The sequence below is a fragment of the Arachis ipaensis genome, chromosome B4 (assembly GCF_059453495.1).
Source record: "Arachis ipaensis isolate K30076 ecotype BB chromosome B4, ASM5945349v1, whole genome shotgun sequence".
In the NCBI taxonomy this organism is placed as follows: domain Eukaryota; kingdom Viridiplantae; phylum Streptophyta; class Magnoliopsida; order Fabales; family Fabaceae; genus Arachis; species Arachis ipaensis.
The window spans coordinates 101,218,366-101,236,487 of NC_142439.1; positions in this window are offsets into that span (position 1 = coordinate 101,218,366).

Consider the following 18,122-nt stretch of genomic DNA (forward strand, 5'->3'; position numbering starts at 1 on the left):
GAGTATTTTGATGACCTTTTCTCGCATTTAACCTATGAATTAGCATGGTTTTGTTATCTCTCCCGTATTTGTGCTTAGGTGTAAAAACATGCTTTTTAGGCCTTATTTTGATGAATTTTGATTTCTCCTTGATTCCATAAGAGGCCTTGATGTGTTTGCTAGTAATTCCAGGATTGAAATAGGCCAGGCATGGATCAAAGGAAGCATGCAAGTGGAGAGAAGCACAAAAAGCCAAAGAATTGATTACGGCCAAGCACGCGCACGCGCACAAGGCGCTCGCGCGCACATTGCAGAATCAGCCAGGGACGCGCACGCGTACCGTGCGTGCACGCGTCGATGTCTGCACATGACTTCATTAAGGCAACACGTGCCTGGCGATTTTGAGGGGTTTCTGAACCCATTTTTGGCGCCAATTGCTGATAGAAAGGAATAAAAGGATCAAGGCCTAAAGGGGAGACATAACAATTGGAGAAGAAGGAAGTGATAGCTTTAGTTTTAAGTAGTTTTAGAGAGAGAAGCTCTCACTTCTCTCTAGGATTAGGATTAGGTTTAGGTTAATATCCCTTCTTAGATCTAGGTTTAATTCATGCCTTAATTCAATTCTCCTTTGCCAATTCTTAATCTTCTCCTCTTCCTCTCCCTAGTTATGTACTTTAGTTCTTGTAATTCTTCACTTTGTTTTGGATAGATTGTTGTTTCTTTTATTCCCTTTTAATAATGCAATTTAAGGTAATTCATGATAATTGTGATTTCCTTGATTGTTGTTGTTAATTCTTTACATTCAATTGTAGTTAGAATTCATTCTTGTTGTGATTGACTATAGTTTTGTTTTGTGCCTTCCAAGTGTTTGATTAAATGCTTAGTTGGATTTTTGTATAGATTTTGTTCCTCTTGGCCTAGGTAGAGTGATTAGTGACTCTTGAGTTATCTAATTCCTTTGTTGATTGATAATTAGAGATTTCTAATTGTTTTGAATGCCTCTAAAGCTAGTCTCTCCTTTAGGAGTTAATTAGGACTTGAGGAATCAAATTGATTCATCCACTTGACTTTCCTCCATGGTTAGAGGTTAACTAAGTGGGAGCAATGAACAATTCTCGTCACAATTGAGAAGGATAACTAGGATAGGATTTCTAGTTCTCATATCTTGCCAAGAGCTTTTATAGTAGTTAGTTTATTTTCATTGCCATTTACTTTCCATGCTTCTTATCCAAAACCCCAAAATAACTCATAACCAATCACAAGACACTTTATTGTAATTCCTAGGGAGAACGACCCGAGGTTTGAATACTTCGGTTTATAAATTTTAGGGGTTTGTTTTAGTGACAAACAACTTTTTGTATGAAAGGATTAGTGATTGGTTTAGAAACTATACTTGCAACGAGATTTCATTTGTGAAATTCTAAACCATCGAGAATCCGTTCATCAAAATGGCGCCGTTGCCGGGGACGTTGCAATGGTGTTGTGTTATTGGTTATTGTATATATGTGAATAATGTGAATATCTCGCTTTTTTCTTTATTTGCTAGTTTTTGTTAGTTTTATTTTGCTTTTCCACTATGAATTCTCACCTTGGCTATGAGTTTGGTTCTAATTGTGTTGTAGGAAATATGAACTTCAATGATGACACTCATTATGGATGGAACCAACAAAGATGGGAGGAGCCTCAAGGAATTGATCACTCCTATTGGCAACAACCTCCGGATACTTATTGGTATAATTATCATCCTAATACATGTCAATTCAATGGCTATGGTGACTCCTTTTGTGATGATCAAGCACCACCACCATATGCTTATGATTCTTATCCTCAACATGAACCTCAACCATACTCACAAGCCTTCCAAACACCACCTTATGATCCATATCCATCATATAACCAATCATCCATACCATATTTTTATGGCCATTATGAGCAAGAACCTCTAGAATCACCACAACCATATCAAGATTACTCCCAAGAACCACCTCAATACTCACCATCTCCATACCTTTACCAAGAAGAATCACCTTCCTACTATGAACCCTCTCTCCAAAATGATGAACCTTCCTACCCATCCCAAGCCCCAATAGACGATCCTCTCACTTTGTTACTTCAAAGACAAGAAGCCATGAAGCGGGATACACTTGAATTTGTGACCAATTTGACCAAGGTGGTGCACACTTTAGCCCACCAATGCTTGAATACTCAAGGTACCTCCGTGACCACATGTGAGAAGTCAAAAGAAGAGCAAAGCATGAAGGAGAAATCGGAAAATTCGGTGGAGAAGGAGGAGTCAAATTTTGTATTGGAGCAACTAGAGGAAGCTATAATCATTGAAGAAAAGGAAGAAGTGGTTGAAGATTTAGGAGATGTTGAAAGTCCAAGGCAATGTAGTCTCATGGAGCACTCTTCCAAGGAGCTTGATATTGAAGTCGAAGAAGGCACGCAACCTCTAAGGCATACCGTCGTTGGAGACTTGGAAGCAGTTTATCAAGAGATGGATTCAATCATGGATGAATTTCTCTCTACAATGGAATCCTCTCCCATTGGACATGGAGTTGAAAGTATAAAAGAGTGTGCACAACCTCCCATACCCTTGGTGAGCAATGAGAAAGAGAGCTACCAAGAGGAAAACGTTGGCATGGTGTATATCGAAATTGAAGAATATGAAGAGGTTGACCAAGAAATGGATTTATTCATCAATGAATTTCTATCCAAAATTGAACCACCTCCCATTAGGCAAGAAATCAAAGTTCTTGAAGACAACACCAAGCTATGTGATAAAAGGGGAAAGGTTGAAATCAAGGAAGCTCGCAAAGAGGTGGAAATACACAAAGAAGAGTACAAGGAAGTAGACCTTGCATTGTCTAAGTGTGGGGAGGTCTCTCTTCCCGAGTCACCATCCAACACAACATTCAAGTGGGTAAAACTCTTATCCATAAGCTTTACTTTCTCGCTTGAATATGGTTTGATTGAAACGGATGGACAACTTAGAGCTCTTTGTGGAATTAAAAGCAAGAATGAGTTGTGTAGTGGTTGCAAGTTAGGAATTAGGCTCATTAAGGTCAAAGCTTCAAGGTATAGGAACGATGATTGGAAGAATACCACTGGTGCACGAATTATGAATCACACTTTTCACAACTCGTACCACTAACCAGCAAGTGCACTGGGTCGTCCAAGTAATACCTTACGTGAGTAAGGGTCGAATCCCACGGAGATTGTTGGTTTGAAGCAATCTATGGTTATCTTGTAAATCTTAGTCAGGAAGTCAATTATGTTTATTAGTTGAATTGCGAATAACCAAGAGAGCATAAATTAAAGGTTACTTGTTATGCAGTAATGGAGAATATGTTGGAGTTTTGGAGATGCTTTGTCTTCTGAATCTCTGCTTTCCTCTGTCTTCTTGTTCACACACGCACGTCCTCCTATGGCAAGCTGTATGTAGGGGATCACCGTCGTCAATGGCTACATCCCATCCTCTCAGTGAAGAATATGCTCACATGCTCTGTCACAGCACGGCTAATCATCTGTCGGTTCTTGATCATACTGGAATAGGATTCTTCATCCTTTTGCGCCTGTCACTAACGCCCAGCACTCGCGAGTTTGAAGCTCGTCACAGTCATTCGATCCCTGAATCCTACTTGGAATACCACAGACAAGGTTTAGACTTTCCGGATTCTCATGAATGCCGTCATCAGTTCTAGCTTATACCACGGAGATTCTGATTAAGGAATCTAAGAGATACTCATTCAATCGGATATAGAACGGAGGTGGTTGTCAGGCACACGTTCATGGTTTGAGGAAGGTGATGGATGTCACGGATCATCACCTTCATCACAGTTAAGAGCGAATGAACATCTTAGATAGGAACAAGCGTGTTTGAATGGAAAACAGAAATACTTGCATTAATTCATCGAGACACAGCAGAGCTCCTCACCCCCAACAATGGGGTTTAGAGACTCATGCCGTCAGAGAATACAAAGTTCAGATCTAAAATGTCATGAGATACAAAATAAGTCTCTAAAAGTTGTTTAAATACTAAACTAGTAGCCTAGGTTTACAAAATATGAGTAAACTATGATGGATGATGCAGAGATCCACTTCTGGGGCCCACTTGGTGTGTGTTGGGCTGAGACTTAAGCAATTCACGTGCAGAGGCCATTTGTGGAGTTGAACGCCAGTTTTTATGCCAGTTTGGGCGTTCAACTCCAGCTTTTGATCCTTTTCTGGTGCTGGACGCCAGAATTGGGCAGAGAACTGGCGTTGAACGCCAGTTTACGTCGTCTATCCCTGTGCAAAGTATGGACTATTATATATTGCTGGAAAGCCCTGGATGTCTACTTTCCAATGCAATTGGAAGCATGCCATTTCGAGTTCTGTAGCTCCAGAAAATCTACTTTGAGTGCAGGGAGGTCAGAATCCAACAGCATCAGCAGTCCTTTTTCAGCCTGAATCAGATTTTTGCTCAGCTCCTTCAATTTCAGCCAGAAAAATACCTGAAATTACAGAAAAACACACAACTCATAGTAAAGTCCAGAAATATGAATTTTTCCTAAAAACTAATAAAAATAGACTAAAAACTAACTAAAACATACTCAAAACTATATGAAATTATCCCCAAAAAGCGTATAAAATATCCGCTTATCACAACACCAAACTTAAACTGTTGCTTGTCCTCAAGCAACTAGACAAATAAAATAGAAGACTAATAGGTTGAGAAGCAATAATATCTCAGAGTTCTTTTTTTTTATGAAGCTCAGATTCTAATTAGATGAGCGGGGCTAGTAGCTTTTTGCTTCCGAACAGTTTTGGCATCTCACTTTATCCATTGAAGCTCAGAGTGATTGGCATCTATAGGAACTCAGAATTCAGATAGTGCTATTGATTCTCCTAGTTCAGTGTGATGATTCTTGAACACAGCTTCTTTATGAGTCTTGGCTGTGGCCCTAAGCACTTTGTTTTCCAGTATTACCACCGGATACATAAATGCCACAGACACATAACTGGGTGAACCTTTTCAGATTGTGACTCAGCTTTGCTAAAGTCCCCAATTAGAGGTGTCCAGAGTTCTTAAGCACACTCTTCTTTTTGCTTTGGACCTTGACTTTAACCGCTCAGTCTCAAGTTTTCACTTGACACCTTCACGCCACAAGCACATGGTTAGGGACAGCTTGGTTTAGCCGCTTAGACCAGGATTTTATTCCTTTAGGCCCTCCTATCCACTGATGCTCAAAGCCTTGGGATCCTTTTTATTTGCCCTTGCCTTTTGGTTTTGAGGGTTATTGGCTGTTTACTCTTGCCTCTTGGTTTTAAGAGCTTTTGGCTTTTTCTGCTTGCTTTTTCTTTTTCTTTCTATTTTTTTTTTTTTTGCAAGCTTTGTCCTTTGCTGCTTTTTCTTGCTTCAAGAATCATTTTTATGATTTTTCAGATTATCAATAACATGTCTCATGTTCATCATTCTTTCAAGAGCCAACATATTTAACAGTCTTAAACAACAAATTCAAAAGACATATGCACTGTTCAAGCATTCATTCAGAAGACAGAAAGCGTTGCCACCACATGTTACTAATTAGAATTTTTCTTATTAAAAACTCGAAATTTTATTGCCTCTTATTCAAAAGATCTACTATTTTATTCATGTTTGCTGATGATGAGAAAAATAGACTATAACTTAATTGGGGATAAAATCAAACTAGACACTAATTACTACTAATGATCATGTAATGAAGACACAAACATAGATAAGCACTTAACATAGAGAAAACGAAAAACAGAGAAAGTAAGAACAAGGAACGAGTCCACCTTAGTGATGATGGTATTTCCTTCTTGAGGCACCAATGATGTTCTTGAGCTCTTTTATGTCTCTTCCTTGCCTTTGTGGCTTGATTCCTAGTGATTTTTGGTATTTCTATCCTCAGTTGCTTCCAATAATTATGTGGAGGGAAGTGCATCCCCTGAGGTATCTCTTGATTTGCAGCCACATGTTCTACCACTGAGCTATAGATCCTTCACATAATTGTTTTACCACACCAAACTTAGAATGTTGCTCGCCCTCGAGCAAAAGAAGAGGGAATAGATGAAAAAGAAGATGTGGAAAGAAAAAAACTAGGATTATGAGGAGGGAAGGTGGGGATCTTGTGGGGTCCACAGATCTTGAAATGATCCTGTGAGGTCCACAGATCTTGAGGTGTCAAGGCATTTACATCCTTGCACCAATTTGGGCATGCAAAATGCCCTTGCACACAACTCTGGGCGTTCAGCGCCAGGTTGGTGCCCATTTTGGGCGTTCAACGCCCATTTACTAGCTCTTTCTGGCGTTGAACGCCAGAACCATGCTTGTTCTGGGCGTTCAGCGCCAGGATGTTGCCCATTTTGGGCGTTCAGCGCCAGAACCATGCTCTGTTCTGGCGTTGAACGCCAGACAGGTGCTTCCTCCAGGGTGTGATTTTTCTTCTGCTGTTTTTGATTCCGTTTTCAATTTTTAATATTTATTTTGTGACTCCACATGATCATGAACCTAATAAAACATGAAAAACCATGAAAGTAAATAAAAATTGGGTTGCCTCCCAACAAGCGCTTCTTTAATGTCCTTAGCTGGACCTTGCTGAGCTTTTAATCTAGCTTCAGCCTTGAGCATTCTTGCTCAATGTTGCCTTCTAGATAATGCTTGATTCTCTGTCCATTGACAATGAACTTCTTATCAGAATCAATATCTTGAAGCTCCACATAACCATATGGTGATACACTTGTAATCACGTATGGTCCCCTCCACCGGGATTTCAGTTTCCCGGGGAATAGCCTGAGTCTAGAGTTAAACAACAGAACCTTCTGTCCTGGTTCAAAGATTCTAGATGACAGCTTTCTGTCATGCCACTTTTTTTATTTTTCTTTATATAGCTTGGCATTTTCGAAAGCTGTGAATCTGAACTCCTCTAGCTCATTTAGCTGGAGCAATCTTTTTTCTCCTGCTAATTTGGCATCAAAGTTTAGGAATCTGGTTGCCCAGTAGGCCTTATGTTCCAGTTCCACGGGCAGGTGACATGCCTTACCATACACCAGTTGGTATGGAGAGGTCCCTATAGGGGTCTTGAATGCTGTTCTGTAAGCCCACAGAGCATCATCCAAGCTCCTTGCCCAATCCTTTCTACGGGTATTTACTGTCCGTTCCAGGATTCTCTTTAATTCTCTGTTAGAGACTTCAGCCTGCCCATTGGTTTGTGGATGATATGGAGTGGCCACCTTGTGGCGAATTCCATACCGAACCATGGCAGAGTAAAGCTGTTTATTGCAGAAGTGAGTGCCCCCATCACTGATTAGTACTCTAGGGACACCAAACTTGCTAAAAATATGTTTCTGGAGGAACTTCAGCACTGTTTTAGTATCATTGGTGGGTGTGGCAATAGCCTCAACCCATTTTGATACATAGTCAACTGCCACCAGAATATAAGTGTTTGAGTATGATGGTGGGAAAGGTCCCATGAAGTCAATTCCCCATACGTCAAACAACTCAATTTCCAAGATTCCTTGTTGAGGCATGGCGTAACCATGAGGCAGATTACCAGCTCTTTGGCAACTGTCACAATTACGTACAAACTCTCGGAAATCTTTATAGAGTGTGGGCCAATAGAAGCCACATTGGAGGACCTTGGTGGCTGTTCGCTCACCTCCGAAATGGCCTCCATATTGAGATCCGTGGCAATGCCACAGGATCCTCTGTGCTTCTTCTCTAGGCACACACCTACGGATAATTCCGTCTGCACATCTCTTAAAGAGATAAGGTTCATCCCACAAGTAGTACTTTGCATCAGTAATTAATTTCTTCTTTTGTATCCTATTGTACTCCTTGGGTATGAACCTTGCAGCTTTATAGTTTGCAATATCGGCAAACCATGGTGCTTCCTGAATGGCGAATAAATGCTCATCAGGAAACGTCTCAGAGATCTCAAGAGAAGGGAGGGACGTCCCTTCCACTGGCTCTATCCGGGACAGATGATCAGCCACTTGGTTCTCTGTCCCTTTTTTGTCTCTTATTTCTATATCAAACTCTTGCAGAAGCAATACCCATCTGATGAGCCTGGGTTTTGAATCCTGCTTTGTGAGTAGATATTTAAGAGCAGCATGGTCAGTATACACAATCACTTTTGATGCTACTAAGTATGATCTGAACTTGTCAATGGCGTAAACCACTGCAAGTAGTTCTTTTTCTGTGGTTGTGTAATTTTTCTGGGCATCATTTAGAACGCGACTGGCATAATAAATGACATGCAGAAGCTTGTCATGCCTCTGTCCCAATACTGCACCAATGGCATGATCACTGGCATCACACATTAGCTCGAATGGTAACGTCCAGTCTGGTGCAGAAATGACTGGTGCTGTGACCAGCTTAGCTTTCAGCGTTTCAAACGCCTGCAGGCACTCTGTGTCAAACACAAATGGCGTGTCAGTAGCTAGCAGATTGCTTAGAGGTTTTGCGATTTTTGAAAAATCCTTTATAAACCTCCTATAGAATCCTGCATGCCCCAGAAAGCTTCTGATTGCCTTAACATTGGCAGGTGGTGGTAATTTTTCAATTACCTCTATTTTTGCTTGATCCACCCCTATTCCCTTGTTTGAGATTTTATGCCCAAGAACAATTCCTTCAGTCACCATGAAGTGACACTTTTCCCAGTTTAAAACTAGGTTGGTTTCTTGGCATCTTTTCAAAACAAGTTTCAGGTGATCAAGACAGGAGCTGAATGAGTCTCCATATACTGAGAAGTCATCCATGAAGACTTCCAAAAATTTTTCCACCATGTCAGAGAAAATAGAGAGCATGCATCTCTGGAAGGTTGCAGGCGCATTACATAGCCCAAATGGCATCCTTCTATAGGCAAACACTCCGGATGGACATGTGAATGCTGTTTTCTCTTGATCCTGGAGATCTACTGCAATCTGGTTATAGCCTGAGTAGCCATCCAAAAAGCAGTAATAATCATGACCTGCTAGTCTTTCTAGCATCTGGTCTATGAATGGTAAAGGAAAATGATCCTTTCTGGTGGCTGTATTGAGCCTTCTGTAGTCAATACACATGCGCCACCCTGTAACTGTTCTTGTAGGAACCAGTTCATTTTTTTCATTATGAATCACTGTCATGCCTCCCTTTTTTGGGACGACTTGAACAGGGCTCACCCAGGGGCTATCAGAAATAGGATAAAAAATCCCAGCCTCTAGTAATTTGGTGGCCTCTTTCTGCACCACTTCCTTCATGGCTGGATTTAACCGCCTCTGTGGTTGAACCACTGGTTTGGCATTATCCTCCAATAGGATTTTGTGCATGCATCTAGCTGGGCTTATGCCCTTAAGGTCTCCTATGGACCACCCAAGAGCTATCTTGTGTGTCCTTAGCACTTGAATAAGTGCTTCCTCTTCCTGTGAATTTAAAGCAGAGCTTATGATCACTGGAAAAGTTTCACCTTCTCCCAGAAATGCATATTTCAAGGATGGTGGTAGTGGCTTGAGCTCGGGTTTAGGAGGTTTTTCCTCCTTCAGAAGAAAGTTCAGAGGCTCTTTTATGTCCTCTGAATCCTCCAAATCAGGCTGAACATCTTTAAAGATGTCTTCCAACTCTGATTCGAGACTCTCAGCCATGTTGATCTCTTCTACCAAAGAGTCAATGAGATCAACTTTCATGCAATCTGTTGATGTGTCTGGATGCTGCATGGCTTTGACAGCGTTCAACTTAAACTCATCATCATTGACTCTCAGGGTTATTTCCCCCTGTTGAACGTCAATGAGGGATCGTCCAGTTGCTAGGAAGGGTCTTCCTAGAATGAGAGTAGCACTCTTGTGCTCCTCCATTTCCAGCACAACAAAGTCAGTGGGAAAGGCGAATGGCCCAACTCTGACAATCATGTCTTCAATCACGCCTGATGGGTATTTAGTGGAACCATCAGCAAGTTGGAGACATATCCGGGTTGGTTTAACTTCTTCAGTTAAGCCAAGCTTCCTGATAGTGGATGCAGGTATTAGGTTGATGCTTGCCCCAAGATCACATAAAGTTGTCTTGGTGCAATCACCTTCTAATATGCATGGTATCAGAAAACTCCCAGGGTCTTTAAGCTTTTCAGGAAAGCTCTTCAGGATGACTGCACTGCATTCTTCAGTGAGGAGAACTCTTTCTGTTTCTCTCCACTCCATTTTATGACTAAAGATCTCTTTCATGAACTTGGCATAAGAAGGTATTTGCTCAAGTGCCTCTGCAAATGGAATCTTTATTTCAAGAGTCCTTAGATAATCTGCAAAGCGAGCAAATTGCTTATCCTGCTCTTCTTTCCGGAGTTTTTGAGGATAAGGTATCTTGGCTTTATATTCCTCAACCGTAGTTACTGCAGGTTTATTGCCTACAGAAGTGGTTGAAGAAGCCTTTTTAGAGGGGTTGTTATCAGCATTTGTGTGTGTCTGATCCCTCACTGGCAATTGAGTGCCAGAGTTAGAAACTGGAGTGACGTTAGACGCCAATTCCTTGTCTGTTCCTAGCGTCTGAACGCCAGAATTGTGCCCATTTTGGGCGTTCAGCGCCAGATCTTGCCTAGTTTGGGCGTTCAACGCCAGAACCTTGCCCATTTCTGGCGTTGAACGCCAGTTTTGCCTTGTTTCTGGCGTTGAACGCCAGTTTTGGGCATGGTCTGGGCGTTCAACGCCAGCCTTCCACCAATTTTCTGGCGTTTTAGTGCCAGAATTATTTTTCACTGGGCTCTTACTGTCCTCAGGTGAATTTTGGGTGGTTTGCTCATTCCTTAGCTTTTTGCTGCCTTGAGGTGGGGTATTTAATGTTTTCCCACTTCTTAATTGAACTGCTTGGCATTCTTCTGTTATTTGTCTTGACAGCTGCTACTTTGTTTGCTTAAACTGTTCTTCCATATGTTTATTAGCCATCCTTGTCTCTTGTATTCTATCTTTGAATTCGGCTAATTGCTTTGTTAGGAAGTCCAATTGCTGATTGAATTCAGCAGCTTGTTTCACAGGATTGAGTTCAGCAGTTGCTGTTTTAACCTCTTCTTTCATGGAAGGGTCACTGCTTAGGTACAGATGCTGATTCCTGGCAACTGTATCAATGAGCTCTTGAGCCTCTTCAATTGTCTTTCTCATGTGGATAGATCCACCAGCTGAGTAATCTAGAGACATCTGAGCTCCTTCTGCAAGCCCATAGTAGAAGATGTCTAACTGAACCCACTCTGAAAACATTTCAGAGGGGCATTTTCTTAGCATCTCTCTGTATCTCTCTCAGGCATCATAAAGAGATTCATTATCTCCTTGTTTAAAGCCTTGGATGTCCAGCCTTAGCTGTGTCATCCGTTTTGGGGGAAAGTATTGATTCAGGAATTTTTCTGTCAGCTGTTTCCATGTCTTTATGCTGGCCTTAGGTTGGTTATTCAACCACCTCTTAGCTTGATCTTTTACAGCAAATGGAAACAGTAATAGTCTGTAGACATCCTGATCTATTTCTTTATCATGTACTGTGTCAGCAATCTGTAGAAACTGTGCCAGAAACTCTGTAGGTTCTTCCTGTGGAAGACTAGAATACTGGCAACTTTGCTGCACCATGATAATGAGCTGAGGATTCAACTCAAAGCTACTGACTCCAATGGAGGGTATGCAGATGCTACTCCCATATGAAGCAGTAGAGGGGTTAGAATATGAACCCAGAGTCCCCCTGGACTGTTCATTTTCGCTTAGATCCATGATGGAGAAAGGGAGATGATGTAAAATAGAGAAAATATTTTTATTTATTTAATTTATTTATATATTTCGAAAACAAAATAAATTAAAATAGAATAAATAAAAATGGGTGAAGATTTTCGAAAAATTGAGGAGAGAGAAAGTGGTTAGGATGTTTTGAAAAGGATATGATGATTTTTGAAAAAGGTTTTAAAATTTAAAACAAAAATCTGAATTTTAAAGGAAATTTTCAAAAAATTGCTAAAAAATGGAGAGAAAAAATATTTTTGAATTTAAAGAGGAGAGAGAAAAACAATAAGATAGCACAAGATTTAAAATTTTTAGATCTGATGCTCCTTGTTTTCGAAAATTTTTAAGGAAAAAACACTAAGGAACACCAAACTTAAAAATTTTTTAGAAAACCAAAATATATTTTCAAAAAAAAATTTTTTTTTTTTTGAAAAATCAACAAGAAAACACCAAACTTAAAGTTTGGCAAAAAATTTAATAGAGAAAATATTATTTATGAAAAAGGTTTTAAAAAGAGTGTACCAAACTGCCACGGGCTTAGACTAACGCTCTAGCCAATTGGGCAGTAAATGTAACACTTGTTTTAAAGAAGGATATTTTTAACCAAGAACAATAATAAGAGACTCTAAACCAAAAAGAAAAATTTTCCTAATCTAAGCAACAAAATAATCCGTCAGTTGTTCAAACACGAACAATCTCCGGCAACGGCGCCAAAAACTTGGTGCACGAATTATGAATCACACTTTTCACAACTCGTACCACTAACCAGCAAGTGCACTGGGTCGTCCAAGTAATACCTTACGTGAGTAAGGGTCGAATCCCACGGAGATTGTTGGTTTGAAGCAATCTATGGTTATCTTGTAAATCTTAGTCAGGAAGTCAATTATGTTTATCAGTTGAATTGCGAATAACCAAGAGAGCATAAATTAAAGGTTACTTGTTATGCAGTAATGGAGAATATGTTGGAGTTTTGGAGATGCTTTGTCTTCTGAATCTCTGCTTTCCTCTGTCTTCTTGTTCACACACGCACGTCCTCCTATGGCAAGCTGTATGTAGGGGATCACCGTCGTCAATGGCTACATCCCATCCTCTCAGTGAAGAATATGCTCACATGCTCTGTCACAGTACGGCTAATCATCTGTCGGTTCTCGATCATACTGGAATAGGATTCTTCATCCTTTTGTGCCTGTCACTAACGCCCAACACTCGCGAGTTTGAAGCTCGTCACAGTCATTCGATCCCTGAATCCTACTCGGAATACCACAGACAAGGTTTAGACTTTCTGGATTCTCATGAATGCCGTCATCAGTTCTAGCTTATACCACGGAGATTCTAATTAAGGAATCTAAGAGATACTCATTCAATCGGATATAGAACGGAGGTGGTTGTCAGGCACACGTTCATGGTTTGAGGAAGGTGATGGATGTCACGGATCATCACCTTCATCACAGTTAAGAGCGAATGAACATCTTAGATAGGAACAAGCGAGTTTGAATGGAAAACAGAAATACTTGCATTAATTCATCGAGACACAGCAGAGCTCCTCACCCCCAACAATGGGGTTTAGAGACTCATGCCATCAGAGAATACAAAGTTCAGATCTAAAATGTCATGAGATACAAAATAAGTCTCTAAAAGTTGTTTAAATACTAAACTAGTAGCCTAGGTTTACAAAATATGAGTAAACTATGATGGATGATGCAGAGATCCACTTCTAGGGCCCACTTGGTGTGTGTTGGGCTGAGACTTAAGCAATTCACGTGCAGAGGCCATTTGTGGAGTTGAACGCCAGTTTTTATGCCAGTTTGGGCGTTCAACTCCAGCTTTTGATCCTTTTCTGGCGCTGGACGCCAGAATTGGGCAGAGAACTGGCGTTGAACGCTAGTTTACGTCGTCTATACTTGTGCAAAGTATGGACTATTATATATTGCTGGAAAGCTCTGCATGTCTACTTTCCAACGCAATTGAAAGCATGCCATTTCGAGTTGTGTTGCTCCAGAAAATCCACTTTGAGTGTAGGGAGGTCAGAATCCAACAGCATCAGCAGTCCTTTTTCAGCCTGAATCAGATTTTTGCTCAGCTCCTTCAATTTCAGCCAAAAAAATACCTGAAATTATAGAAAAATACACAACTCATAGTAAAGTCCAGAAATATGAATTTTTCCTAAAAACTAATGAAAATAGACTAAAAACTAACTAAAACATACTCAAAACTATATGAAATTAACCCCAAAAAGCGTATAAAATATCCGCTCATCAACCACTTTGCATGGGTCTCAAAGGAAGACTTGGTATATTAAAGAGAATTCTATATGTCAACCACCCGGAAGGAAAAAGTATGAAGATCAAATTGAAGACAGGTGCGAAGATAAGATATGGGATCCCGGTTCGCTATGTGAAGACCAACTATGGGGACTCATATCTTGGGTAGAACTGTGCCCAAGCTTGACGAAAATGGTTGGAAATTTTGTCAACCAATTGAGAAGCAAAGATCCTTGAAGATTCAAGGACGAGTACAAACACAAGCCACCATGACAATAGGCTTCTCAAAATGTCCAACTTAAGGACTTAAACTAAAAGTGCTAGGTGGGAGACACCCCACCATGGTAAACTCTTTCCATTCTCTTTTAAATTTGCCTAATAAGTGATGTGAGTTGCCACTATAGGTAGATGTTTCACATAATTTGTTTGTACAACTTAATTATTAGCTTAGTCACATGTATGTTGTGTTTCGTAGTAGATGAATAATATCAAATTGCATTTTTGTGAATTGTATGATGGTTGATTGAATAAAGAGTTGTAAGTAGTCTAGGGAGCTCCTGGGCATAATTTTTCTCCTTGAAAAAAAAAAAAAGAAGAAGAGAGAAGAAGGGTGGGAAGGACGCGTGCGCACACCATACGCGCACGCGCCCCTGAGCGGACGCCTCATCACCCATTTTCCAAAGAGTTGGGCCTCTCTTAGGCCAGCCTTGTGCCTCGAGCCCAATTCATTCCAAGCTAACGCGCACCACGTGCGTGCGCGCCTATAAAGCTATTAGGAAATGCAAGCGTGCGCGCACCTGCTGCATACGCGTCGATCTGCTGCTACGACTTCTGGGCCAATATCCAGAGAGTTGCGCTGGATCTGGGCCAGCTTTAAGCCCCCAGCTCAACTCAACTCATGCGAATGCACGCCGCATCCGCACCCCTCTCTGTTTCGCTGTCCACGCGTTGGCGTACTTCACGCCTCCGCACCCATACAATAAGATCGAGCAGCTCACGCGAACGCGCACAGTGTGCGTGCGCGTCGATGCGTATTAGCATCACCAAGGCCAAAGGACCCGAGAGTTGTGCCAACTCTGGGCCTCTTTTAAGCCTCCAGCCCAGCACGTCCGTGCCGATGCGCGCCTTGCGCGCCCGCGTCCATCCCGATTCCTTCACATACGCGCCTGCGTGCATGGCACTTCCGCTCCGTTCTTCCATTCCCTCCACCCACGCGAACGCGTACAGTGCGCGCGCGCGTGGATTCAAATTCTCACTTACCCCAGAGACGCGAGCCCTTGCGCATTCGCGCACCCCAACTCTCTCTTCCTCTAACATTCCATTTTCCCCTCTCCCACCATTCTTCACCTTCTTCTTCTCCTGACCGGCTGTCCTCCGGCGAGCGCTCCGTCTTCGTCACCGCCGCTGCCATAGCCTCGCCCTTCCCCTCTTCTTTCCCCCCTTCTCCCTTACTCCTCTGACCTCCTCTCTGTCTCCGTTCCTCTCTGCCTCTGTGCTCACCGCCGATACCGCCCATCACCGCCGGCGACAATCACCGGCAACCCCTCTCTCTTTCTCCATCAACACTTTCCTCTTCACTCTCTCCATCTCTCAGCTCTCCTGCTCTACCTTCACTCTGCCCTCTACCCCGCCAACCATCTGCCACTCACCGTCGTAACCGCCACCAACCGCGGCGGCGCTCTGCCCAGTTCAATCCCTCTGCTTCCATACCCCCCTGCCTTACTTCCACTTCCCATTTTCACTCTGCTCCCAGGTTCCTGCTTCAACTTCTGTTAAAATTTTGATTACTGTTAGCTTAATGTTAGTTAGTTGGAATTTGAATTTTTGTATATTAGGTTAGATAGAAATAATTGTTGTTAGGTAGCTAGGTCTGGATAGAGGATTCTAAGCCTGATAAGTGCTCCGTTTGTGCATGATTCGTTGTTTGTTTACTTGGGTGTTGTATGCTGATTTTGGATTGCTGCGTATGCCATTTGTGTTGCTGGGTTGTATTTCACTGCTGCTGTGCTTAATTGATGTTGTCTTCTTGCTGCTTATGCTATGTTGCTATCTGGGAATGTCCAATTTTAAGCCGGGATGCTGCCCAATTTTCAAGAAATCTGTTTTCCTCTTAATCTCTATTGTAATTTGGGCTAATTTCCGTTTCCTATTTGACTTCCAGGATTTGCATCAATCATGGTGAACATGATTTCTATGTCTAGCCACAACTCCTCTTTTATTGAGCCTAAATATCATCATACCACTAATCCACTTTTCTAACTCACTAATTTCTTTAACCATTTGACTTCTACTCACATTTAACCCTCTTTAACTATTCTTTCAAAAGTATGATGATTTTATTGCTTAATGAGTAAGAGTTGTTGACTTTAGAGAACATTACATTCTTGGTTTACTTGTTCACTTATGCTTACTTGTTTACTAATTTTTTCTTTCTTTTCAAGAGCAGTTCACGTCATGATTGTTTATTAGCCAATTGATATCCTGAACATGCTTTCTTTGTTTCATGCTAAGTGCTTCACTGCTTCTATTCTATCATACTTTTCAGGATGTCGGATAAAGGAAAGGCTATAGCTACTACTTCCAAAAAGAGGAAGCGCTCCAAGACCTCCACACCCTCACCATATGCTAACTATGCGAGGAATCCGCTGAATGAGGAGGAGAAAGAAAATCAGTTTCTCCTGTCCACTGATCCAACCAAATTTCCAAATCTCTACTGCGAGCTACGCCTTTCCCGTTATGCAAAGAAAAATCTGAATATTGAGAAGAAGCTGAATCTTCCCAATGATGTGAGGCGTGCCATAAACGCCCGTATTTCTGAGCTGGGCTTGGATTTCGTCGATAGGGACTTGGAACGGATTAACATCTCGTGGGTCAAGGAATTTTACTGCAATTTCTTTCGACCAAGCTTAGATTCAGTATACTTGAGGGGTAGAGAGATTATGATCACTGAGGATGCCTTGAGGGATGCACTGCTCTGCAGAGTTGGTACTCCTGAGACTTGTGCCTACCAGCAGGCAGAGGTAGCTCTCCTCTCCATGACTTTCAACTATGAGGCGCTTAGGCGCATGATTGCTACACCAGATGCTTCTTGGGTAATGGATTCGAGCAACACAAAGCCCAAGGGCATGCTATTTGCATATCTGACTAGGGAGGCTAGGACTTGGCAACAAATATTCGCCCACTATGTCTTCCCTACCACTCACTTTTCAGAGATTTCGATGGATATGCTAGTCTTGATTGGGTGTGTCATGGAGGGGAAGGAAGTATATTTTCCCCGACTAATTAGGCATAGCATGTGGAGAGCTCATATTCGCGGCTTGTTACCGTTTTCGACACTGGTTACTAGCTTAGTTGAGCTAGCTGATGTCCCGTGGGAGGACAATGACGTGACACCACCACCTCCAGATGACGACGACAAGGAAGTTACTATTCCCTGGGTGTATGGGTGCACGAGAGGCCCCCGACTAGCCGCCGTTCTCGAGCTAGAGCGGCAGTCGAGGCAGCTATACCGTCTTCTTCAACAGTAGCCCCACCTCCTTCAGCACCCGAGCCCACTTACCTACTGGTTCAGCGTCTGTTTCGGTTCTTGGAGCGCGAGAGGCTCCATGTCAGACGCCGACTGGATCGGATGGATCAGGCACTCATCTCCCTTGGCGCTGAGTTACCTCCGCTTCCAGACTCTCCGACCTCCGATGAGCAGGATCATCAGGAGGAGGATGCGGATGAGCCGCTTCAGCGGGATGTACCTCCAGCTGCTCCTGACACTACAGAGATCCCACAAACCCATGAGGAGCCGATTCCACAGCCTCAGACAGATTCAGCAGCTACCGTTGTACCTTCCACTGATCCTCCGGTTTAGCATCGAGGACGATGCTTGGTCTTAAGTGTGGGGAGGTCACCGGTAGCATCATTAGAGGACCGGTGAACATTTTGGCTACCTTCTGAGTTACCTTACTTTGCATAGCTCTTGTATATATTTGATGCATCTAGAGTTTATTTTGGATACTCTTGCCATTTTGGATACCTTTACTGCTTATTTTGGATTTTAGATATTTTGATACTTTTGGATATCTTTAGATGTTTTAGATGATAGATTCCATATTTTAGTTGGATTTTTCTTTATAAATTTTTGCATATCTTCTTTTGTATATCTTT